The sequence below is a fragment of the Orbicella faveolata genome, unplaced genomic scaffold (genome assembly GCF_042242905.1).
Source record: "Orbicella faveolata isolate gen_17 unplaced genomic scaffold, um_ofav_v1 contig_3, whole genome shotgun sequence".
In the NCBI taxonomy this organism is placed as follows: domain Eukaryota; kingdom Metazoa; phylum Cnidaria; class Anthozoa; order Scleractinia; family Merulinidae; genus Orbicella; species Orbicella faveolata.
The window spans coordinates 5,219,235-5,246,044 of record NW_028301558.1 but is presented as its reverse complement, the minus strand read 5'-3'; the positions used below and the strand labels follow the sequence as shown (position 1 = coordinate 5,246,044).

At 37.6% G+C, this 26,810-nt stretch overlaps 1 long non-coding RNA gene across 1 annotated transcript; it reads right to left on the bottom strand.

The window, feature by feature from the left end:
* Positions 1 to 4,349: 4,349 nt before the first annotated feature.
* Positions 4,350 to 19,936, bottom strand: LOC149106164 (uncharacterized). Its single transcript, XR_016209970.1, has 2 exons — positions 19,260 to 19,936; positions 4,350 to 7,109 (listed from the first exon to the last, which is right to left on the bottom strand). It is a non-coding gene; the product is annotated as an uncharacterized LOC149106164 (long non-coding RNA).
* Positions 19,937 to 26,810: the final 6,874 nt, after the last annotated feature.

Here is a 26,810-nt window from a genome sequence, read left to right as displayed (position 1 = left end):
GCCCAGATTGGTCTCCTTTAGGGGTTTGATTCAAAATTTCCGACGAGCATCCCCGATCTTTTCATATGGGAGTTCCCCCTGGGTTTGAAGTTTGGCCAAGTGAGTTTGGAGCTTGACCACGTTCGTTCAAAGTGACCGTGATCAAAAGGAAAACTCATCAGTTTTCTCATAAAACTCCACTAGATACTTCAGAGCTGGCTGAACATAATTTCTTGTCACAAGCGGCGAAAATTCAATCATACGTACTGTCTAGTATGGAAAACTGACCTTTTTGGAATTCGTTTAAGCATGTACTAATTATTACAAAACAATAATACATGTCTACTCTAAGATTCTTGAGATTGTTTTGTAGTTAGTTTCAACGATGTTTATTTAACTGAAGCTAAAGTTATGAATTTAAACAGTCAGGAATTCAGTCGTTATCTGAAGAGGAGAAAATACATCAACAATTTGAAAATTTAAGATCTTGTAAATCTCTTCTGATTTCGATTGTTTTTCAGATGTGTTTCTGTCCAGTGCGTTTGTGTATGCGGTTTTGTCTGGTAATTTTACAGAAGAAAGTTTCCCGGCGTGGAGAGACGGCTTCAAATGACATCATCATTATCATTACTGTTCATGAATGTAACCGCAAGTACCACACAAAACACTAAAGAATAAAAACAAATTTATACTCGGAATGATGATTGCACAGTACAAGTCTGAACGAAATTACAACTCTTCTTGGACTAAATCAGTCCTTGAGCGGTTTAAAATATCTATACATTTATTTCAAGTGTGGTTTACGTAGCTGACGGGTTGAGAGTAAACACACCAGTATGACACCATGCATCTTTAAAGAGTATTCAGTTTATCGACAATAACAAGCAGAGACGCCAAATGTGTCTTCTCCAATGTTTTTGGCTGATGGTTATCATCCCATATCTGTAACATTCTCTCCTACATACAACAAGAGGCATTGTTTTGTTTTTGTATCTACCGGTTCAAGTTTTCTTGGCTGGTTTCAACTATTGTTTGTCAAGTAGCTCAGTATTGGAATAACATTTAAAAGTGTGACCGGTCTCGTTTATATAGTTGAGTAAATGTTGACAGTTTACCCCGAACCTTAACCAGTAACATTTCGAGTTACTAAAAGCAACGTATTTAAACATCGTTTCACTAGACATCTGTAAGGTTTTGATCAGACATGATATTTTCTTTGAAAATCAAAAAGATAATCTAAATTTAGATTAACAACAGACTTAAATATTTATTACATGCGTGGGTAAGCAGTATACAACAACCAGCAGCTTATTTTGCTTGGTTGTTTTTTTTTTTCTAACCCCACGCATTATGCTCACTATTCGAGATATATTTAAATAACAGCTTTAGTAGTAAAGCACGGAGCAAAATGGCGCAAAAGGTAAAACGTATGCATCATTTCAGCCGGCTAGATACCATAATGGAGGCAACACAGAGAGAAGAGAGCGACAGTGGTGATTGTTTTCATTTAGAGTTGTCGCCAAAGTCTTTAAATGGGCAGGATTCTGTTGATGTTAAAGACATACAGGATTTGGAAACTTCAAGACGAACTGGAATTGTTTTATCCTCCACGCGAATCTGCAGATCTGGACAAAGGAGACACGAGCGTGCCACTACACCGCGCAATGTTCCATCAGCTGAATGTCTTTTTAGATTTAAACAAGATCACATTTCTGAAACGACCCAAAAGGACAACAAAAACGCTCGCGACCTCACACAGGTACAAATGCTCTTTCCAGAATTCTTCTCTAGTGGAGCGAGTAGTTCTTTTATTCATCAACAGAACTGGCATGAAGCTAATCATCAAAATAACACGACATTATTAAATGAAAAGGTCAAAGAAGATCCATTCATTCGGCCTTGGTTGAACTTGTTTGGACCCTGTTCCTAAACTTGAACTTCTTTGCTGTTTGAGCACTATGAAACTTGTCAATTGACTAATTAGGACTCAGAATAGGTATATCTCTCAGTAGTAAAGATGGCATAAACATTTTTGGAAACTAATTAATCATTGTGGTGTAATTTTTTAAACATTGAACACAACGAATAGGTAACCGTGAGCCAGAGTCTGCGAAAGAGATTTATCACTATTCCATGAAAGATGTGTTCTGATTCCAACCGTCCACCACGAACTATGTTTTATATACTACCTAAATGTACTTGCCGTGCTTTACTTGACAAAGGAACAGGGACTAAGGGTCGACATCCGTGTTCTCGAGGTCATGATTGTTACATATTTACTACTAATAAGTAATTTTACGTTTCTGTTACACATAGAAGTTAGTTTATACTCAGTCGATACATGTCATGAGTAGACTTGTAACAAGGGAGTGAAAAAGATAGGCTGCTGTTGTTATGAACGCTTACTGGTTGATACGAGTCTGATAGTTTATATCAGTAGATAATTAACTTGATATCGAGAATCAAAGGACACTGTAAATAATGAGTCTCTCGTTACCAAGATATTAACAGCACTGTAAATAAATGGAATATAAATTTCGATACAATTAGCTTTGGAACGCAGACAAACGTTCATTTGTTGTTTCACGTCGTCGGCGGTTTCTTTCCGTCGCTGAAAAATTCAAAGGTATCATAAACTACCTACGCATTCCACCTTAAAAGGTACATTGTAGTACCAAAATACGTCATCACAAAATTGCTGCTAACCCAAATTCCAACCAAGCATAATTGTAAATTCGTTGTTTTAAAAATCCCTAATTGTAAACGGTTCTTTTTTCTTTTAAACCTCCTATTAATAAAAGCCTCCCTTCCTCTGAAAAGCCAATGATGGATAATACAAGAAAACGTGAGTTAATAGCTATACATATGGTTCACCACAGCTTAATGTGGTCTACCCAAATTGTGGTTAATCCACGTTACCCGGGCACACCCCTATATGGTATGGTTTTTCAGACGCGTTAGTCTAAAATAGGATATCAGTTCAGCTCAAATCAGTTATGACTTTTATGCTGTTAAAATATTCGGCCCTGAAACATAACCAGTTGACATTCATTCCAGTTTTGACATGAGCAAAACGAGAGTATAAGATCCATTTTACGCGCTGCCCTCCTCGTTATAGAGTGTTTATTGCTAGCACGAAGAAGCACGCTCCAAGGCCTAGTTTGAATGCCAATTAATTAGTTTATTAAAAAATGATTCTCAACAAGGATTTTAAGTATTATTTTCAGCTTACTATGCATTTTAGTTGTCTAGATGCACCAGATTAACAACAACCGTATTAATTATTCCTTCTAGGACTGTCAGAAATGGTTAGAGACATGACTGAATGACTGTTTTTGTTGAAAAAAGCTTCAATTTAAAAATGCAAAGGGCTTATAACATAAGTTCAACCAAGCTCGAACAAGAGGAACTTCGTTTTCCTTCCATGTTCGATTGCTGATCATTATAGTAGTTTCCTAGTCGACAGAGATCAATGCTCTTTTTCTGGGGAAAAAATTCGAGAAAAAGCATTTCAACTTCAGCTATCGCGCAGAGCTTTCGAGCGTCCTGTGTTATTTTGATAACAGCTTCGTAGGTCGTTTTCACTTTTTCGTTTCTGAATATCAGTGAAAATTTAGCTAACGTGTTGCGAGAGGTCAGTCAACTTTTTTGAATTCTTTCTGTTTAATCCTGTTGTGTATTCGAGTGGAGGGTAAAGTAATTTTATCTCTCCTTAGATTGTTATTTCCGCATTTCCAGAATCCTGCGCTGAAAATCAAAGCACTCGGCATTGTTTCTCTTTTCCACTCTTTCATCTCCATTATGGCTTCAAGGCGGCTGAAACGCAAACCTTTTGCTCTATTTGCCATTTAGCTTAGTCAACCGCTGTAAACACAAGTTCTTTTACTGAAAATCGGTAAGATTCTAATTCTTCCAAGACTGTCAAGGCTGCTATATCTCAGCCTAGCGTTCCTGTTTTTTTCTTCAAAAAATGATATACAACCCATTTTATGTTTGAAATAAATGTCACTTCCAATAGTAAAAATATAGTGGCTGATTACACGAGGCGTCGCAGATGTTATTGGAATGAAGTCATCCAGTTGTTATGGTAGGGTTGAAGAACAACTAAACAAGCTCATCAATATTTACTCTGCGGTAAACCGCGACCACTTTGCAGTTACGCACATGATCTGAAATTAAAAAATATCCAAAAAAAAATACGCGCACTGATTGGGTAAAAACCGTGTTGTTATAACTCGATAGAAACACAGAACTAGCACAAGTGTTGACGTATGATGGCGCGAGCAAAGAGATTTTCATTTTGATGATCAAAGTAAACAAGTTGTTTTCTTTTTTCGTGGCGTTATTTACTAAAAGAAACAGATAACATGTTCTCCGTGTTTCTGTCTATCTTTTAATTCTTTATCGTACATGAATTTATCATCCTTACCAACTTCAAGCTGGGAACAGAGAAACCGTTTCCCTCTTTGCTGTAGGTGACAAGCAGCTGAGGAGGATAATTTATGTATGAACAAAAAATATAAAATATGAAGCGTTCAAGGCACTATATAATGGTTTTACTTGAAAGACGTTTACGCTAGATAGTTATAAAACAACAAACTAGTCGGATTATAAGGTAAAAACTGGCTGCGGTATTAATAACTAACATGTAGTCATGTCTAATGTAGGGGCTAGTTTTCGCTTGAAACCTTAGGGGCCGAGCGATGCGCCATTTTCATGGCAGAGGGAAAACGCCGTACTTCAAATACTGAAAGGCTATCGCTAATAGCAAATTTACACGATGTCGTTATTTGACTGCAGCTACCAGACTCCATTTCGTTTTCCCCTTATTATGTAATTTTGAAGTCACAGTGGGGTTTAAACCACAATTGCCCTAATCCCCCTCAGGAAAAAAGATGACGACTGGTACTACCCATGACTCTTAGCGCACGAAAACTTAAACAACGCTCATAGAAACGTACAGAAAAATTCTTTCAAACCTAGCATACACAATTTCGCTAGCACAGGGAAAAATATCGAAAAATATGACTTTCCTTGTACTTTATGGGCTGTGTAAGGCTCGCATGGTAATGTGGTAAAATGTACAGCCGACATCTTTTTTCCCCGCAGAGGATTAGCATGAAATTCAAGGATTCTGGTAGTTGTAATCACATGACGCAATCGTACAATTCGCCTATTCTAAACTATATCTCGTGCTTGTTTAGTGCTCGGAGGAACAGTCATTATATATTCAAAGGGTTGCCGTAAATATTTAAAGGAACGACACATTGCATGGTGAAATTGTCTCCTAATAGGTCGTGACGCGATTTTGTAGTCATCCGATAGACTACTTAACGATTTTGTCATTACAGTGAATTTCTTCTTTTAAGATTGCAACTTTCTTCCCATGGTTTTAAAATCCTTTTTGTTTCGTCTAACAACGCGGCCGACCAGATTCGGACCAAAGGGACTGGGACTATGACACTTGAGTTGATGACGTAAAGTACGTCATCATCAGATACGCGGAGGGACTTGACATAACAATTAGGGGGACATTTTGCATGGAAGCAGCTGCAGTTAAAAGCCCACTACACGTCGGGCTGAGGAGTGATAAAGAATAACTAAAGGCATCTTACGGAAGTCATGAACGCAATTTGCTTTAATGCCATGCGAATCAAAATTATCTTGCGAGCTTCTCTGAAAGGCCTTTTTTGAAATTTTGAGCCAAAGGTTTTTATTTTTAGATTGCTTTTCTCATCGTTACGTTTTTGAGCTGTCCAGTTTGTGGGTTAGCCGTGTAGAGATTTTGATGTGAGTCTTTGCTCGTACGGCAAACTTTGTCAAAAATGTTTTTTTTTTAAAATAGAAAATGATTTTGATATTTGAAGTCGCGCTGTAACTAGATACTGCGAGATGTTCACCCTGATATCTTTTAGTCCATAAGAAAGAACTATGTTTTTTAAAAAGCTCTTTCTGCTAGTTTTTATTTTTATATCTGAAATACTTCCATTTTTGCTTTTGCACATTTAGGGTTTCTGGAGTGTCAGTCATTATGTGGATTTTCGCCGTTTTCTCGAGTATTCGTCTTCGTTAAAATTCAGTTTAGCCCATTTCTCAGCTTACAGTAAATTTTATGGATATCAGATCTCAGCTGACAGTTGAAGAAAGCGTAATTTCGCAGCAGACACTTAAAAAGTTTGTCTAATTCTCGGTTATCATGCAGGCCCTCGCATTATGCTTTTGCTTCCTAAAATGCTAAAGTGATCGGTCTACCCCAAAAAGGTCAGTAGTACTCTCGCTCATGATAAAAATGTATTAATTCTCACATTTTTAACAGGCTAGGTTGTTGACTCAGACAAATGTGTTAACGTACAAGTAATACAAATCGACTGACGATGAAGATGAGCTTACTACTATCGCGCGTTGTAACTCTTCAAACCGAAAACCGGTGATCTTCATTCAGCTATTAGGGCTTAGTTTCTTGGCTTTGGATTTTTAAAATGTTTGAGCATCAATATTTTTTCAACTTCCTTCTTCTGTGAATAGAATTTCCAGCAAAAACGCCATCAAAATGCTCGAATAATGCTTAATGGTTGTGCCTGATTAAAATGCTCGACAAAATGCTAGCGTGATGCACAAGAGCCTATCACGTTGTATAAGAGATAAATTACTTCAATACGACCGAGTATAATGGGCAAGGCCTCTGTAGGGGATGTTAAACAGCAATGTTACATCCTCCTTTCGCAGTAAGCACATGATACAAGAATAAAACAGAGTTAAATTCATTATGTACTTGCACAAAATGTAAATTTGTCCGGCTTCACTTAAGTAATACAACAACCTCCGGTTTAATGATCTAATTTCTCTGCGGGGGCTAAAATATAATTATTGTCCCTTCCTACCAACGCAATAAGAAAACGATGGAGGAATAGAGTAGTGTGCAATTATGTACTCGCGTAAGATATTAAAAAAAATCAAATTACATCTCTGGGACTCTCTGTCAAGGTCAAGTTCCCGATGCTCTGATAAGAACTCGAGAAAGATGTCAGAAAGAAACGTTGTATCGCTTCTAGTTTAGCTACAGAGGGAAAGCTTTCTAGCTGGCCACTGCTAGCTCAAAACAGTCATGTGGGACCGACTCTGATGCTGTCCTAAAAGAGATAAAGGAAAATACAAAATGTAAGAAGTTGACAAATTTTACCAGAAAAGAAGTTGTTTCTCAGTGTGCAACAGGAAAAGGGCAGAGCTGTCGAAGCTGATCAATGTGTTAAACATCACATGTTTTCTTCTTATCGCTATAATTAAAACAGTGAAATGTTCTGCAGAACATTCGAGTGGCATCTAATGCAAATAAGGCACTACTGTTTTGACAACTTACGGCTGTATCCTCCTTTATGCGACCGACAGTTTTTGTTATCTTGATTTCTTTTTCATGCACCCTACTGTTCCTTATGCCACCTTTATTGACTACCATGGAACCCAGCAGTGCCCAATCAATTACTAGCTCAAAATGATGCTTAATTTGAAAAAAAAAGTTGAACGAGAATCGAAAACTTGTAGGCGCGACATTTCCGAATCGAGTATCACTTTTTTTCCAATTTACGGCACCTTTAAAACTTCGAAGGAGAGACGCGCACAATTTTACGTCTTTTTTAATGATAACAAATGACGGAAAGTCGGAAAATGTAAAAGATATAAATATATCCTTAGGTTAACATGGATGTCTTGTGACCTAAAAAGGTATTTAGTATTCTGGTGTCAGAAACAGCTTGACATTTAATGAAAATAGTCAAGATACTGGAAATACTACAATTTTATCGAACGTCATCACAAGATCGTAGCTTCAGTACAGGAAACTGCAAAGGCAAGTTGTTTAGAATTCATCACACTAGTCTTCACCAGATTGCGCCAAGTTGTGCTTGCTCTTGCGCAAAGAACAGTTTAACATTAAGACTGTAGCCGGGCACACGTTGACTGAACAACATTCTTGCCTGCGTTTCAGCTCAAGATTCGCTTGAACTCACGCTCCACACTTTTTTTGAGTTAAACATAAATGAGAACTTGAATTAGCGTCCAGACTCTTATCAATTTCACTTTGCTTACGCCATTAACGGTAAGACTGTAGCCGGGCACACGTTGACTGAACAACATTCTTGCCTGCGTTTCAGCTCAAGATTCGCTTGAACTCACATTAACTCGTCTAAGTTAATATTTTATTTTATATACATAGCGTTACTTTATTTTAATTTTAATTTTCTCGGAGATACTAGCCTATTTTTGGCTACTCAAAATCTGAGATGAAATAGAGTTTTATGTATGTGTGCATGTATGCATGTATGTACGCCACCTTCGAATATCTTAGCTGTGCTTTTAATTCCACGTGTTTCTGTAAATATCTGTTCTCCATCACGTTTTTTCCTTGTTTTTTTTTTCTTTCACGACGGAAATTACTGGGTAAATTTTCTTCTCATGGTTTACATTGCTATTTGAAAACCATTAAGGTTGTCTGTTGACTTAAGGTTCGTCTTTCTGTCTAGTCCTTTATAATTTAACCACACTGCGTAAACAGGGCGGCCCGACTGACAACAGTGCTTCTGTTTCGCGAGAGAAATAGCCCAGTTGCTGTCGGCGAGTCACCAAAAAGTTAACCAGAAATTTTACAGATTCGCTAAAATTTTGTCGGACTACGGGAAATACCTAAGATACCCAACTTATAGGACATTTAAAAGCGACACGATTATTTTACTAAGAAATACCAGTTTGTAAATTAAAATAACGTGTGTATTTAGAGCTGTGTTAAATAAGTCAACGATTCTGACGATAGTTGTTATATATATCACATAAAGTTAAACCCGAAATTTATTGATTTATCGACCTTACATCAGATAACAGGGAATACCTGAAATATCTAACCAATATGTCTTGGAAATACGATAAAATAACCTTAAGAAACACCAGTAGGTAAATAATGTGTATGTTTAAAGCCATTTTAATGCAGTCAGTGACTCTATTTGTCACACACCTCACTGGCATTTTCATTTCAAAGGTTCCGCAAATTTAATAAAAAATCAAACTGGATTAGCTTTTGCTTGCGGGAAGCTTTTATCAATATCACGGAATCAAAATAACTGCAAGCCCTTTTTTCTCTTTAAAAAAAATGGTGTCTGACACTTATTTATTTTCATAGCAATATATTTTCAAACCACTATTGCTGTTTAGGTTTTTCACCCTTTATTTCTTTAAGTAAATGTCTTCGATAACTACAATTATAGTGCCGCCAGTGTCAATAGTCATCGTTAGAATTAATGGTGTGTAGGCGTACAGAAAAAGAGCAGACTATGCAGCTTGCAAGCACTTTTGCGCTGAATTCGAAACATAAAAACATATTATAGGCGAGAAATATGATACAAAACTTGTTTATTCGTTTTGCCACACAACACAATCTGTTTTTAAAACATACTTACTGAAGGATTAAACACTGGTCGTAGATGGAGCATTTATCTTTAAGTGTTATTTTTCACACTATATTTTTTCTTAAATGATCGGAAGTAAAGAAAGTGTCTTAATTTTTCTAAAACACGTGTTTCTACTTAGGGAATATCCTTGAAACTTTTAGGGCGGAGACCTACACTTACTGCTTTAAAAAACAACATTTCCAAGAGAAATTAATTAAGGAGTTCTTATTTATATATTAAGTAATCTAAATCTATGACCCTAGGACTTATAACTCGCTTAGATGATGAGCGCGGGGTTCTAAAGGCCTAACAAAAATATGGAAGATTCCCTGTTCGGCTTTTTTCAGTTGTACGGTATCGGAAAGAATGTTAACAATCGTTTTGTTTTGTCTTCTTTATCCGCAATTTTTGACCGATGAAAAGCCAAGCTATTTCTTTTTTGTTCCTTTTCACAACGAACATCCGTACGTTCATAAATGCGCGCACTGCATGTCTAATCACTTGAGCCACCTCCATACAAGTTCAACCATGACTGAATAAGTGGATCGTTGGGTGTTTGCTCAAGCTTGCCATTTCTATAAGTCTTGACCTTGTGGCTTTCCACGAAAACCGTGTTACTGCAACTTGTAAAAAACTCTGGAAAAAGTCGCTCCACTTGATTCTGCAGTTGGCCGTTGGCTGTATGAAGCTCATATCGATGGGTCTCGCGTGACGCGTGAAATGTAAACTGGCTCACTTTGCCTGTTAGGTGTGCCATATCACCTTCACATGTTTCGCCGCTTGTGCTCGCTTGTAAGATCTTACTCGTGCTTTGTAAAATGGTCTTCATTCTGCTTATACCTAAGGTTTCAAATGAAAAATTATCTGCCATCGTCAAAATCGATTTTAGAACTATATTACGGTTCTCAATGGGTACAGCGAGCTTCTTACTTTACGAGCTCAAGTTGCAGTGAGAAGAAATATTTGTACTAGTCTATGTTCTATCACTGTGTATAGAAGGAAAAGCAGGGAGACAGTGACACCAGGGAAATTAGAAGTTTTGGAAACTAAAACTAGATACAGTAGGGATATCTATCTTGCAGACTTGTGAAATGTGCTGCCAACAGCGTGTTGATGGATGTTGCTTAGTGCTTGAACAACAAGCGTGTTTTATTTCTACTGAGCGGCAGAGAAGCTATCTAGTTGCCATCAATTCAATCTGTCATCCAAACAGGTGGCTTGGCCGCTGGCTATGCAAAATCAATCCACAATGCAATATTTTAACGTGACAAATGAACAAAACGCGATATTTGCGTGTGACTGCCACGTGCGGATAGGGACTAATGATGAAGTGAAGCATTTATTTGACCGGCTTTCTTTTTTTACATGTGATCCAACAGTGTGTTGTTTTTCAAAGTTGGATTTCAGTGAGAGCAGAGGACTAATATCCGTTATGGACTTCGAATCCCTCAGTCCGTACGTTTTTAATTATACTGAAGCCTGCCATCGTATTTGTTCTTCAGTGTTAGCTGTCAAGTCCACTGTCAGCCAAGTCTATGTTTATCATTCATGCATTAAGCAATTTTGCCCATCTGATATATCGAAATTTTTGTTTTCGCTTGTACATGGTATATTTAGACACAGCATGCGATTTACACTCAGTTTATTTCTGGACACTTACGATCTCAAAAAAAAGTTCTACATCTTCTCTGTCTTCTGAGATAAACGCGAATAAGTGGTTCAGAAAGAGAACACCTCAGAAAGTTCATTTTACGAAGCGGGAGTAAAACCCTTCAACTACGAGAATCTCTAGTGGAGAGTTAAGACACGTGAAAGTGACAGAGCGCCCCTAAATAAAACGTGAGTTCAACATCGATATACACCTGTCGCGCGAGGACATCCTCGTGCAGCCAAGAATCTTTGGCCCTTTCACATTTCATTTTACACGCTGCAATTGATACAAGTTTGGTGAAAGATATACGGTCAAAAAGGGCGTGAATCTGTTACCTCCTAGAAAGGCTGGACAATCCGCCGATTCAGTCACGACTTAACCTGTTTTGGCAGCGGCTAAAGAGAGTAGACAATGCAAATTCATTTATCAGCTTAATTTCACAATGGTTGTAAATTGCAAGACGGAACAATTAAGGAATGGCATTATTGCTTTAAACGTGGCCAGAAGGGATTGTCAAATAAATGGCGACAGAAGGCTTCCAGATCTGTATTTTATTTCCAGGTATCCACAGTAATCGGGAACGAAATTGTAAACTCATTCTGAAAATATCGATATGTAAATTATCTGAAAATTAATATAGGTTTACTTCCTGCGATCAGGTATTGATGAAGGAAAAACGAAGAATATTATATGTTAATAAATTATGTATTTGAGAATTGGCTACGAATTGGCCCTGATGTACATACTAATCTTTTCTGATGAAATACGTATAATAAAATAACTAAAACAGCACCGGCCTTTACTTGTGAGCGCGCTGAAAAAGTCACATTGGGATATTTGTGCTTATACTGTATCTGATTTCTAATCTCAGTTACAACATCACGCGTCACTCTTTCCGTGTATATTAATACAGCATTCAGCTCGATCTACACTCGCTACAGTAGAAATTCTATCTAATCTTGTATGCTTTTTAACCCGTGAATTGCATAAACAAGTTACGGGCTGTATTGGAGGAGGATCAGATTGTGCTACTGAAGGGCTGGTTGATTATCTGCTACCTTTTCGCAACTCCGCTGTTTTGCGGGCGCATATATCGTTTGAAATCTCTAGTGTAGCGCTAAACATGGAACCGTTCGTTCAAATTACTCAATTTAAGGTGGCTTACTACAGTTTTGATGGGTTATAACAGCCCAACTTTTAACTCTTTTAAAAATATTCTATGATGTTTTTCCTTTCTCTATTAACTGTTTGCTTAAGGTGGTTCCATAGAGTAATCATTTATCGGGTTGCGCGCGCTAGTGTTATGTTTTGACTGCTGTTTTTGCATTCGTTTTTACACCCAGTCCTCTCAAACTTATCAAATGTAATAAGCAATAATGAAATAATGTTTTAATTACTGCCATCTCTGTTAAAATTATGGCCTTTAGTTTAGAATTATAATGCCCAAACATGTGCGTTTTTTACCGTTTTTATGTCTTTATTTGTGATTTTCTCGAATTTCCTTCGCTGAAATCTTCCAAAGTTCTCATAGTACGTTGAATCCGGTGGGATACGAATTTTACAACACGAATAAAGTAGGGTTTGTAAAGGTTGTTTTTCCGATTTTTGCAGATTTATGTCTTTTACCGCTTCTGAAAATCTTGTCAGATCGATTTCTCTAAAAAACGAGCTCCAACTAAAGTAAAATAGTTATTACCAGTATGTCAAATTTTACGGAATTTCACCGAAGGAAACGCGAGAAAATTCACTGTTAGTGTTACCTTTTGTGCTTATGTTGACGTCATAAAATATCGAAAACCACGCTGCGGAGTGGGTTCAGAGCCACCTTAAAATTTCGCAAATTTAAACCCACTCCGCAGAGTTTTTTTAAACTTTGCAAAAAGTTGCATCTTATCATGCTTATTACAATTCGATAATAAAAATGGGGGTCACCGAGCTCGTTTATGAGTTATAAGCGTTAAAAGCTAAAATTTAGGGTGTTTTTAGCAGGTCATATTGTTCCTACAGGAACCTGTTATATTAAAAGGATAACCGCAACTTGTTTACTAGTGGTTAGGAATTTGTATGATACCATTATTGTAGCAGCACTTGTTAAACATTGGTAGTATTCATCGTTCAAAGTATAGCTGTTAGAAAAGTGCTGGAAACTGTTGCTAGCCTCCTTAATCTCCACTGTTTGGGCGTACGTCAATTTATGTTTATATGTCTTGTTATGTCACAGTCCTGTACAGTTTATTGGCAGTTTGAATCCTCTTCTGGATTCGTATTAAACCAAGTTGTTATTCTATCCCCAGTTGTAAACACCCAAAGAAAAACACCTTTTTCTTATTTTATAACTTTGTTGTACGGTTTTCTCTTGTCTGTGACAAATGGGGGAAACTAATTTCTGTCTTCTTCTGATAACTGTTCACATGGGAAAATCTATTCAGAACTGAGTTTTCGAACTCTGCGATCGTAGCAATTCCACCTTTTCATAGGTATATTTAAGACTGTTTTCTGGAAAAGATAACAATTTAGAGCAGGATCAGAAAAGTTAAGTGAATCCGTGCATTTGTACTGATTCCAGTAGTAGTTGATCTTGCCAAGCTCTTTGGTAAAACCCAGTGGATCAAAATGCTCAGAACTTTTCACTGCAAGCATAAAAACGCCTTCTAAGAGGACATGTAGTTACTGGAGAGTTAATAACCACAATGGTGCAAAAATGTGGAAGTGTAGGACATGGGTTACAAGGCAATTACAAATGAACATATATGAAATTGGTTTAAATTTTGGCTTGATGTTGAGGATAAAAATGGGTCAAATCAGAAAAGACAAAGACATTATTTCATACGGAAGCTGAGGAGGGACTTCCGACTTCCGACTTCTGAGTTCCGACTTCGGATCGGACTTCTGAGTTCCGACTTCTGAGTTCCGACTTCCGACATCTGAGTTCCAACTTCTGAGTTCCGACTTCTGAGTTCCGACTTCCGACTTCCGACTTCCGACTTCCGACTTCCGACTTCCGACTTCCGACTTCCGACTTGTGACTTCAAAATTTAAATGATCGAACTCCGACGAGTGACTTATTTCCCTGGAAATTGGGCCAGATTTTAATATTTGTATTGTTATGTTTCGTTAAGTTGAAGTTAAGCTGCATTGTACTTGTTATGTAAATGTATTTTCACTGACAAACTAGAAACAGATGCTTTTGTTTTGCAAAATCATGTTGGAAACGCAACGGTATCGAGTCCAAGACGTCGCCAAACAAAGATCGCAATAAACTGAAACTAACAAATTTTGTTACCATTACATATAGACACTTATATTATTTATACACAGTTTGGTCGGATGTAGCCTGCCAACCTTATTTTGTGTATTAGCGAGTGCAATCATTAGCGTTTGGAATCGCTTTTCTCCGGTCGTTTTGTGTCACTTTACTAGCCCTTCATACTGCGTTATTTAATAAAACATTACTTTATCTTGTTGCTTTTCTGAGAATTTTCTGCGTTCACTATAAAACTCAGATGAAGAGACTTCAGTTCTAACGTTTTAACCCCTAGTGGGAACTGACTTAAATTATCTTATGTCCTTTTTTGTCTTGACGAAGACATTTGTTGAGCCTGATTCCAAACAACTAGAGCAGTGTATTTTTCCTCAAATGTTTATTAGGGACGGATCATTATTTTTTAGGGGGGAGGGAGAGCTGGGCAATTTCCAAAAAAAAAAAAAATCCTGCACAGCAAACACTGAAACAAAAATCGAGCAAGTGCTTCTACTATCAATATTTTGAATTTTTTTATGTCCAAAAAATTCTTGCACAAGGTATTGCCCACCAGAAAAAAATATGCACAACTGAAATGTGAGAAAAAAATTCATGCCCCAGAAAATCCCCAACCCCCCACCTCCCCCTTAGAAGAAAATAATGGTCCGTCGGCTTATGATGTAGATAATAACAACACATCTCGTTGTGCGATCTGTTTCTCATTGGGTGGCATTGAAAAACAATTGAATTTTGACAGATATGATTTCAAAGTGAATAGTCTTGTGAATAGTCTATTCTCGTGAATAGTGATTGCTTAGTGAATAGTCTCACTGCGTGACCGAGCTCTTTTAAACAACAGAGCTATGAATTCTTAACTGCGTTTTGCGTTACATTACCTCAGAAATAGTGTTCGGGGTGGAGATGGGGATGCTCATCATCTCGCTCAAGGGCATAAATTTCGGATATTTGGTGTTCACTTCTGCTGGAATTGTTTGGTTTAAGACAATAATTTGACCCCAAATACGAACTAAGTTAACACTAACTTACCGAGACATGCAAATATTGAAATCTGACCCGAAACCTGACGTCTGATTTGGCTAAGAATACAACACAAACAGCGGTGATAAACATTGTGGTAAACAATGTATTCAAAGCTCCAGGTAAATAAGTTGTACGTCGAAAATCGGTCCTTTAAATTTTGAAGTCGGAAGTCGGAAGTCGGAAGTCGAAAGTCGGAAGTCGAAGCTCGGAAGTCAGAACTCGGAGGTCGGAAGTCGAGAGTCGGAAGTCAGAAGTCGGAACTCAGAGGTCGGAAGTCGGAAGTCGGAAGTCGGAAGTCAGAAGTCGGAAGTCGGAACTCAGAAGTCGGAAGTCGGAACTCAGAAGTCGGAAGTCGGAAGTCGGAACTTAGAAGTCAGAAGTCGGAACTCAGAAGTGGGAAATCCCTCCTCGGCTTTCGTAGATTCATACTTTTTCATTAATTCATTGTAAAACATGAACAATCATGAGCTTATACAATTAAGATCAAATTTTGAAACTACTTGAAAAGCAATGATGAACATGCTATTGCACTCTTCCAAAAAGCTATCGGTCACCAGTCGGTCATCATTAACATTTATTGATTTGGAACTAGTTTTCTGATTCACAGAGGTACAGCACTATCCCACGTATCCCACAAGAGACGTTCTCTAGGACCGATGGCTGCTCGATGTAGCCTCCCCCGCAACACCTTGATTTAAAAATCGCATTTCCAATCAAAAGCTTTTGGAAACCGCTCAAAATTCTACAAGATTCTTCGAGAACAATATTTTGGCAAATTTGGTGAAAGCTGTCCCTAGTTATAAAGCAAAAAAAGATAGAAAACAGAGAAAACATTGCCTACTCAACAAGATATTCAAACGATGTCTAGTCACGTCGAAGCGCGTGGGAAAATGAGTCTGCAATGTCCTTCGTTTTGAACGTGGTAGTCAGCGGTTTTATCAGTAAATACTAAATCGGGTAGGTCGTGGACTTTCTTAGGGCCATGTTTTTAGTAAACTTGAATTTTTTTTACTCGAAATGTGATATTCAATGTAACGTTACCAATTATAAACTTTAAAAAGCAGTTGTTTTCATCGTCATCATCATTATCATCATCTCTTCTCATCTCGTCAGTAGGCGCATAAGGCCGTCATTAAACCGAAATGTGGGCCTGGACCTACCACCTGTGTACAGCGCAGTAGAATCATCACATGGTCGACCATCACGAGACTGTTTTAAAATTCACACAGCATGCAAGACATTGTGATAATTTCGTACTATTTGATTCCTAAGAACGTTTTGCTCTGAGTCAGCATTTTTCACTATTTTAGGTGTATATAACTTTGATGGAAGAATATTCTTGTGAAAGGATTTCACCACCAAGGTGCGGACCATTCCAATATGTGTAAATTATTTTTTCATCGATTTGATATTGGGATTAATATACGTGATAGACAGTTTAAGCTACAGAATGCAATTCATATGAAAACTGGAAAACGATACCGTGTTATTTTCAGTTGAGCTGCCTTATTCTTAGCGGGGAAAGTCGGAAAATGTAAAGAACAAACGAGTGTCTATGGCATTGTTTCAGGCCTTTTTTGCAATGTCTTACATGTAAACAGCATACACAACCACTAAAATCATTTTTTTCAGTACAGTTCGTTAATTAACATGAAATACAGCCTTTGGATTCAGTAGATTCCTAATTGCTTGATCAGTTTGAAAATCAGAACTGATGCTTGAAATATCTCAACGAGTTAAGCTCATACGCCAAAATTGAACTACGTAGATTCAGTGTTCATTTATATAATCGACGCTCTCCCAGCACATAGGTTAGCAGCTCTAAGGTTATTTTAGGCCAAAATATCTGGTGAGGATCAAAAAGTGTTTTTGATGTTCCTATAAATGATCATTCCCTCCAATGATATGCTTTATTGGCCCTAACCTTTTACTCCTTGGCCTTTTACTCCTCTGAGGTATTGTGTTTATTTCATATCGACTTTTCCTATACGTATGACTTTGTCTTTGTTTTATCCTCTAGCTTAGAGTCTGTCAGTGAAATCTCTTTTGTAAAAAGGAGGTAAGAAGTCTTCTGATTTTATTTCATTCAGACTTCTAGCAAAAATATACAGCTCACCCCGCTCGTTTCAATTAGGTTACTTTGTTTTTCCGCCATGTTTTTTTTTCAGTTTGGTGTGTTTGGTGTTTCACCATACAGCTGAATGTTATCTATGTTTTTATGTCGTTAAATTGTCTAATACACATGCTATTGTTTGGAGCAATTTTACCGAAATGTATGTTATTGTCTATTTTTGATAATCTTCCACACGCCGCTAGCTAGCGAGTTACTAATCACCGAACAGCCAAACCGTGTTCTTGTCGCTAGAGAATGTTGATTAACCTGTGTACTCTTTTAGCTTGGTCAAGATAATTTTGATTCGTCGTTTCTAAAAAGGGGAAAAAAAGCAATAAGATTAAACGAGAAATGTGGCTCTCCCGTCACTAAAGACCTGCCTCAATCAGTTTAAGCAGCTGTTATTTAGCGCAAATCCTATTGGTTTCTGGTAAAAGCTTTCCTGCAAAGTGTTAATTACTATCTTCAAGACTTTAAGTATGCGAAAAATCAATTAACTGCTATTTTACGCTTCAACTGAGATAGCTCTTTTGATGGCATGGACTTGCTATATATGGAGTCGCAATCAACCAAGAGCCTCAAGGACTGTCGCACTCTTATTCGATGCGTCTGTTGATCTCAATGGACGAAAAAGGCTGTTTTGCATTCTATGTTATTTTTGGACAACAACACCAGAAATAAACTAAATTAAGTAACTTCAGATATCAAGTTTAAAACAAGGTCTGACAACTGCCTGCAGGACATCAGTTTTTGATAATAATCAACAAATACAACTTTGCTTTATAATTACTTGTACGTAATCATCATCGTTGTGTTGTATATATTTGAGTCGGAGAAAACTTTTACTTACTTTACGACGAACAATGATTTTTCATTAAGAACAGCCCTTAATTTTTCGATGCGCTCATGACAAACATGAAAACAAGTGCTTCTAAAAGCACTTTCGAACTGGGAAGAAACGCTATGTTGTTCTTTTTTAACTGACTGGGAATTTTTGTTAGGCAGTCCGGAAAATGAAAGGTTACTGTGATTTTCTTGTTGCCGGTAGTAGTTCTGTAAACACACAAGACGATCCCATTCACGACGGACTCCGCAAAATAACAGGCACATTTTGAGCTTTCATTATACAGTCATTGAGAACAGTCTCATCTCAATAAAAACTCTGTTAAGAAAATAACTCCTCCTTATTGGTCATTTGTGGGTGCATGTGCTGGTCAAAGGGAAGATTTAAAGTTTTACTATCGATTTATTAAACATTGTTAAAAACAAGTCCTATAGCTTTAAAACTTTACTAAGCTCTATTTTCTCTTTTGTGAGTTACATTTCTTCTTTTTTTAGGAGCTCGGAATTGAGTCGAGATTTTTTTAGCTAAAAATCTCCATTAAACGTTACAGAGAAAGTAGCCAACCATACATGACACACGATTTTTTGGGGTCGAAAGAAATCCTTGTCGATGTTATTGAGTTTTAATCTTTTCTTATTTTTATATTTGATTTGATTCTGAGACCGTGCCAAGTTGTCTGGATCAAAATAAAGCGACGCAGCGAAACAGTTTATTTATTTTCACGGTAAAGCTGCCTTTCAGAACGGGCGTAATGTATAATGTATCCTCCTGCGTGGGTTCAAACTCGTGTGGACCTAACGCGTGAGGTGAAAATCACGTTTTAGGGCGACTGTGCTTGGTTACACAGTTCAATCATGTTATTGTAAAATAGACCAATAAACAGATGATGGCAGAATCGCTAGGTTGAGAAAAAAATGTAAAAACGTGAGTTATTGTGATTAAGAATCGCTGCCTACCTCAGTAGTTTGCATGTTTTCTTCAAATGGTTCATTCCCGATGCAGCATTTGGTTCACTAATCATGCAAACTCCATCCAACAAATTACTTCACCTTGATCCTGAAACAGCTTGCGAGAAGACGTTATGTGTTTTCGAAGGAAGAGGATTGCTGCCTTTAAACCAAGATCTACAACCTGCCAATGATGGATTTTCTCGAAAGTTACAAATTAACGAAACCACAATTTCAAGGAAATCCTCTCTGCTAAAAGAATTGCGGCCTTCGGCTGGAAAATTAAAATCAAGCAGTTCAGAAACACGAAAGGTTTCTTTTCGTGATGAACCTTTATATGAAACTGTAATTCCATCGTGTGATCACTCAAGAGCCCAGCTTCTCTTCCCGGACTTTTTTCCACGCGGGAAGGTGTTTTGCCATCACCAGGACTGTCTGATACCGCTTAACGTCCGAGCTGATCCAGTTCTTGTTTCTTGGTTACATCTCTTTGGACTGCAAATGACAAAATAACGCTGAATCGTTTCGACCGCTGAATAGTGAAAGTTATGTTGTGGACATGCAAGAACGCACCCAATGGCAATTTCAAGGAGCAATTTCCCAAGGAGAGCGCGGTTGAAGAACTCGATTTTTAATCCTGAAACCCAAAGTGAGAAATTTAAAGAGTGATCAGCACTAGTCATGTATTTACGGACCGACAGCCTAGACAATTAGACAGGTGTTGTCAGATCAACTCTCTTATTAATGGAATATTCAAAAACTTACCTATCAGGCGCAACAAATTGCTGTATGAAATTTTGGTCCATGAAAACTCTCTTGGTCTTCTTCAGACATAGAATTTTAATTAAGTGCAGTTTTCTTTTTTTGATTGGAAAACGTATAATGAGCAACAAAGTAACCCTGTTGCTCTAGCCTGAAGCAAAGTAAGGCTGCATGTGAGGATGCGCCGTCACCTTCAAAAGAGAACGGAGAAGTGACGAAGCGAAATTTTAAACTTTCTTCTCGCGCTTAGGATCTCTGGGTTCAAATAATAGCCCCCGGCTTTCTCTTAATTAGACAGTTATCTAATAGCTAGTGTTCACAAAGCTAAGATCGTAGTATCTGATCAGCAGTTGACCTTAATCCTTAATGTATAATAGAACCGCACATAAGGTTTAGGCTAGTGAGATATGCAAAGGCAGCGAAAACTAAAAAAAGAAAAAAGAGTGAAAATAATAAAATAAAAATAAACAAGAAATTTACCGTTTCGCACCTTCTTTAGAATTGAAATAACCACCCTCCTCAGTTAAGCGCAATTGTGAAGGCTCTAAGAGATAAATTATTTTCAGGGCTTGATTACTGTTACCGAGTCTCTTTCCGTCTTTATTGTATAAGTACTTTGATTTCTGCCTCCTCCTAAAATGAATGGAAATTTGAAAATATAACTGCGCGTCTTTCAGTAAAGGGAAATGGGAAATACGTAATTTGTATTCAAAGCTCATTATCCTTTAGCCTACGAGGGCGTCCGGCATTTTCGGCTCTTGTTTCACGGAATTTTCGGCGGAGACCGGACGACAGTCGGAAATACGTCTGCGTTCGCAGGCTACTTATCCTTGGGTACCGAAAATGTGCATGGCCGTTGGCCGAGGTGACGAGCGGCGAAGCCTATGTTTGGAAAGAATAATTTTATCTATTGTAGTCATTTGCGAGTTTTAAATTGGCCAGTGTGTTTTAAAGCCTCTGTATTCCTGTTCAAGGGTTTGTTTACTTCATGTTTCCGTTTAATTTGCTCCTTGTATCAGAGATGAAGATTGTTTTTTATTGGAAGAATTTGTTTCTTAACATACGCCTATGAGAAAGCTACTTTGTCGAGACTGATATTTTGCGATTTTTCCAAATGTCTCAAATTTCCTTGAATGATGTGCCGCTGAATAAGGTGTAGCGATGCTGCTTTAGCATGAATTTGCAATCCTAATGAATGTCACCGACGAACGGTATTTATTCAGCTGTGTAGCAAGTGAAGAAAATAGTTCTTTGTTACCGTTTTCCTTTAACTAAATATAGATGAGTTCCATGGAGCAGTGCAGCTGATTTGATATATGTGCAATGCCAATGGAAAACAAACCACAAGACACAAGCGTCGCGTTTTGTTGTCTTGACAATCCTTTTCAGTTATTGTCAATAGTCAGTCATCACGCCACTTCCAGGGGTTCCTGCGGTAAAAATTTACTCGCGTACCGTTCAAAGGCAAACAATTATCAAAGGGGTTTCCTTATACGTACATTTCATGCCTGCAAACTTTAGGTCCAACTTTAATTTAAGACCGACTTCAACCTCGCCTAAGGGATACAGATACTTTTAGAATAGATATTGCCCCCCAGTTCCTTGTAAATTGTCATGACCTAGTTATATTTTAAGAATTGAACGAACTTTTATTTACAAACAGTTGTATCGTTATATTAAGAACGGTTAAAACGCACAAAGTTTTATTTGATCAATTGTGCTAAAATAATAACACTCTAACTGGCACCTTTCAGTTGCGCGACAAAATAGGTCAATAATCGAAGAAGTTTGTTGTGGTGTTTTTTTTATGCTAATTGACGTGACTGTTATGGAGATTTTTAAGGACAATAGCAACAAAAAAAATGTTTTCTTTTATTACCGGACTGATATTACAGACTGTATACATTGTGAATTACAAACAATTCATTCGAGCTTCTTCCTTATGTAGATATGCAAAGTTGTAAATAGACAACCTTATTTTTAAATATTGCCTCATTAGCAATGCAGGTAGCGACGACCAAGCTCAGCTCTTGAACGTATTGTATTAGTCAGTTTAAACTTTCAATATTATTGTTTTACTCGCTCTATCTGTTGTTAATCGTCTTTTGAACCAAAACGCAAAATAAACCAAATACACAGAATACCCGGTCGAAAAAGAAGGTAAAATTATTATGCATGCTAGTATAACTGAAACACTTTATGTTCCTACAAAAATGTTCTGGTCTCTTCTGACACGCTGTACCACCGGCGGGTATCCAACTTTTGGCTCCATTTTATCTAGTTTCCGAGATGCACCGCAATCGTTTCTGTATCTAGAACTCTCACCTATCTAGCCTTTTTGTTCTTATAGATACATGGATGATAAATACATTTCCATCCTGGCTTATCCATAAACCTGCGACCCAAACAAATCGAGCCACGACTGGACAAGCGGATCTTCGTAGTCTTTCTGACTGTACTTTTTAGACTCCTTGTGGATAGTCTCTCTCTTATTACTACTGTTCTGCATTTCACCGACCGTAAAAAACTCGGGGAAAAAGAGCTCAACCTCAGTAATGTCACGGCCTGTTTTGAGCGGAGATCTCATCAATGATTCACTTGAGCTACTAACAACTCCCGCAGGTGTTTCTGATACGCTTGCCATTTCCCGCCAATATGACGATGTGGCCGACAGTGTTTGTGGCGTTGCGTGGGAGCAAGATATTCTTCTTTCGAGGGGGCTGTATACAGCGGTTGAGTCACTTGAAGGTCTTCGGCCTGACTGCCCCGTGAAGGTTGTTGCATTATAGAAATCGTTAGAAATTTCTTCTTTCACGAGAGTTGAGTCTGCCTCTAGATTACCATTTTCGTCTTGGTTTTCAGCTATTTCTATAATTGTTTTGAGCCGTCTCGAGCGACCGTCGACTTTCTTCAGCATTTGTTTCATCTTAGTTTCCCCGACGTGTTTTTGAAATACGCTGCACGGAAGAGCTTCTCTTGTAGGGTTATTCCACTACTTGCGGAGAAGGAAATTACTTTAACTATATCTCTTCTAGAAAGTGTAAATGTGCATAATAAATTGAAATGTATTACTGATTGCTTAGCAACCTCCAAATATGACTACCATCTGGAGATTACTTAGCTTCCCAAAATAGCACTTGCCAATATTCCGCCTTTTAAGGTATAGATTGAAAACAGCGCATTGCATTTTGATGCTAATGCAGGTCTTTCAGGGACAAAAGTGTTACCACGGCTTCTGAAAAACACTGTTATTTTTTCTGAAGGGGAAATTGCAAGGTTTATTCAGGCTATATTATTTATAATGTCACTTTAATAAGATTTAGAAAAACACATAAAAGAAAATTTTATGAAATTACTGATGATATGGTAATTTCTCATGGATTATGAACTCAGTTTTATTTTACGATCAGTCCGAAAACTACTATTTCAAAACGTTGCGTCAGTTAACATTTATAGTACCAAATTCGCTTTCCCCTCGCAAATAATGATAAAAAGGCGACAACTCTGCCGGATTGATCGGAAATTGTTAAAAGCTTAAAATGAAATGCGGTTCAATTTTTTCCGCGATTGGCTATTAATGCGAAATTAATGTGAATCCTAAAAGGCGAGTTTGTGCGATGCCACTTCAGTTGCTTATGCGTCATACATTTTTTTAAAAAGACAAAAAAGCTTGGAAATGAAGCAAAGGTACGATTTCCTCATCACATTGACAAAAGAGTCATCTAGAATCACTGTTTCTGGCTTGCCCCCTAACATATTGATTGGAAAGTTAAATGTTTGATGTTTGCTCGATGATTCCTTCTAATGTTAGATTCAAATTATACAGTTAAACCAAAATAGTTTATCCGCTCAGTTTTGGTCATTAAGGGATCGTAGGATTATCATCGAAAATATGAAGATAACTTTCAAACCTTACTTATTATTATACAATATAATATTACACCACCTTTTTTGAAATTCACGCTCAGTCGTGTATGTGGAAATTCGACAAGTTTTGAATATTATTTCAGTGCATTGCCTACCAATAAGACGTATCTGGCCAAAAAACATCATAGTCTGACAAGAACGACAAGTTAAGTCTGATGTCGTAAACTTGTCATCCTTCAAAACTGAAAAGAAAAATGTTTAAAAAGAATTGTATTTTAAAAGATGGTTGTCCTCTCGAATTTACATATGCTAAAAACTAGAAAAAAATTTTCCTTTTGTCTTTCTAAAAAGCTATATTTAGTTCTTTTATGAATTATTTTTCTGAATTATTGAAATAATCCATAAAAAGGTTTTAGCTTTGAATCTCGCAAAAAGAAAGTAAACCTTTAAAAGCTTTCGTCCACTTCTACTGACTTGTTTACTTAGCCGTTTGGCGGCACATCCGGGACTTGGTCAATCTCGGGCGCAGTTCTCTCACGAAGTAAATTATTCCAAATCGGAGACAGTTTGTATCGTCCACTGTCTGCATTAAAATTGGGTTTCAGGTTCTGATGTAAATAGCCTCTTTTACATCTCTCTCAAACCATATGTGAACCACAGACAAGATCTTGGTCTTTTTTATGAATCATGGAATTACCGGGAAAGTCGTGCCCACATCAGAAAATATTTAGTTCTGTTGTTATGGGCAATCCCTATATAAATTATAACATTTTCAGGGAGGTGACTTCCAGTAAACGTAAATTTCCGCTCGGGCAAATGATAACCGTTCATGACACGAAAGCCATACCCAAATTATCTTTATAATTCAATTTTTTAAATCTTATCTGTGATTATTCCAAGGGCGTTCCCGGTGCTTTTGAGACAGAGACTATGCATGAATTCGTGTTTAATTAAAAGAGGAAATTCTTAGGGTTGAATAGGTCTGCATTCGAGCCTGGTGGCCTATTTGTTTTAGTTGCATGAATTGATCCGGGTTATTTCTACTTCCTCCTGGATGGGTTGCTCATCAATCGAAGCGTTACCTGGTAACAATTAATTTGCTCGTGCTCAGTAATGCACTTTACACACATAGTGCAATCACCCGTTTTGAGATCTAACACAGACCGCTTCATCCGGAGTCCAGCGCACAAATTATTACGCCACTGCGTCTCCCCTGTAATTATTGTTATTAAGGTGGCTCGATCGGATTTTTGAGTATCGATACCGTTCAACTTAGAGTGACTAGAACAGCACCATTATCAATCCAACAGAAAATCGAACGTCACTAGTGTGCTAGAGAAAGATGAAAGTTTCAAATAGGATACATTTCAGCAAGATCTGAGTTACCATAGCAACGAAATGCCGCCATACCCCATTTTACATAAGACCGAATAACTTGTCAGCAGGGATATTTTTGGAAACACGACGTCGGGATCTCAAACTTGACATAGATGTCTTAACGATGGCAAAATTTTAAAAAATCTTTAAGAGCGTTTTCGAGAAAATTGCGAGTGAAGTTTCAAGGTGTCAAAATACAACAAAAACAAAGCTGTTTTAAATGTTATTGCAAACTATGTCCGCAAGACTTGAATAAATGGTATTCTGGTCTTAAATGAATTTTATAACATATGATTACCTCGAATGAAAGTCTCGGAGAAATCACTCTGGTTGACTTTCAGAAACAATGGCTTGAATATCAACTGGTGTAGGCTGTTGTTTTGCTTTTTATCAAAAATTGCCCCTAAAATTCTTAAATTGGGCGGGAATTAAAAACCACAGGATTAATTTTTTTAAACCTTGGCCCTCAATGAGATTAATCCATATTCCACGTAATACCGGAGTTTCAAATAAATTGAAACATTCTAAGGCTGCTAATTTTCAGCATCAATTGAGGAAAATATTGCGCCGATTTTCACTCATGTTGTTTGTTGTCTTCATTATAATTTTCTTTTGTCTCGAATCACCATGCTATTGTACATTTCTGCACATCATGAATTCATAAAACGTGCGATTGTTTTCCGGTGATTTTCCGAAGCATGCTAAAATATCCCGAGCTAGCCCATTTATTTCAGTGTCATTATGATGGTCTACGTTATATTTACAAGTAAGCATCTACGTAGTGAAGCAAACAGAATTTGAGTAAGTACGTCAGAAACGTTTATTAGGCTGATTTAGCAAGAGAACGGGAACGTCACTTGACGACGGCGCGCGCAATACAAATACCCAAATATGGCCAAATTAGAACAGAATCCAGGTTTTTCCGCGCGCCGTGCAGTCGTCATCTGACCATATTTGGGTATTTGTACTGCGCGCGCCGTCGTCAAGTGACGTTCCCGTTCTCTTGTTAAATCAGCCTATTAGCTAACTAAAACCGACTGCGTCATGAAAGTTTGTAATACAAAGTAAATCGACAGTTGGCATTGCCGCGTTGATTTGCGAGATTCTGGGCGGGCGCTAAAGTTCGGAATCTATATCTTTAAACAAAAGGAACCATGCCAGTCTTCCTTCGATAAATGAACTGCTTATCCATTACAGTATTTTGTCTGATAAACTTTGTCTGATCAGGCGATGTAACCGAGGATGTAAACAAGTGTGGCAGTACAGTGCTCCTCCCACACCACAAGTTGACGATGCCTTCTTGCAGAAGTAACGAAATAAAACATAGGGAAGTCAATATTTGCAGCTACATTTGCCCTCTTTGATGTCGATTTAACGCAAGTTTTTGAAAATCTATTCTGAACACACTCTAGATAAATAACATAGGGGGATATGTCTGCTTACCATTGTACTCCCTAAGTAGTCACGCATGGCACAATGTTTAGTAACCGTTTCCGTCAACTTGCACTTTTTTCACAGTCTGGATTCATCGACTGCCGTACAATGACATGTGCA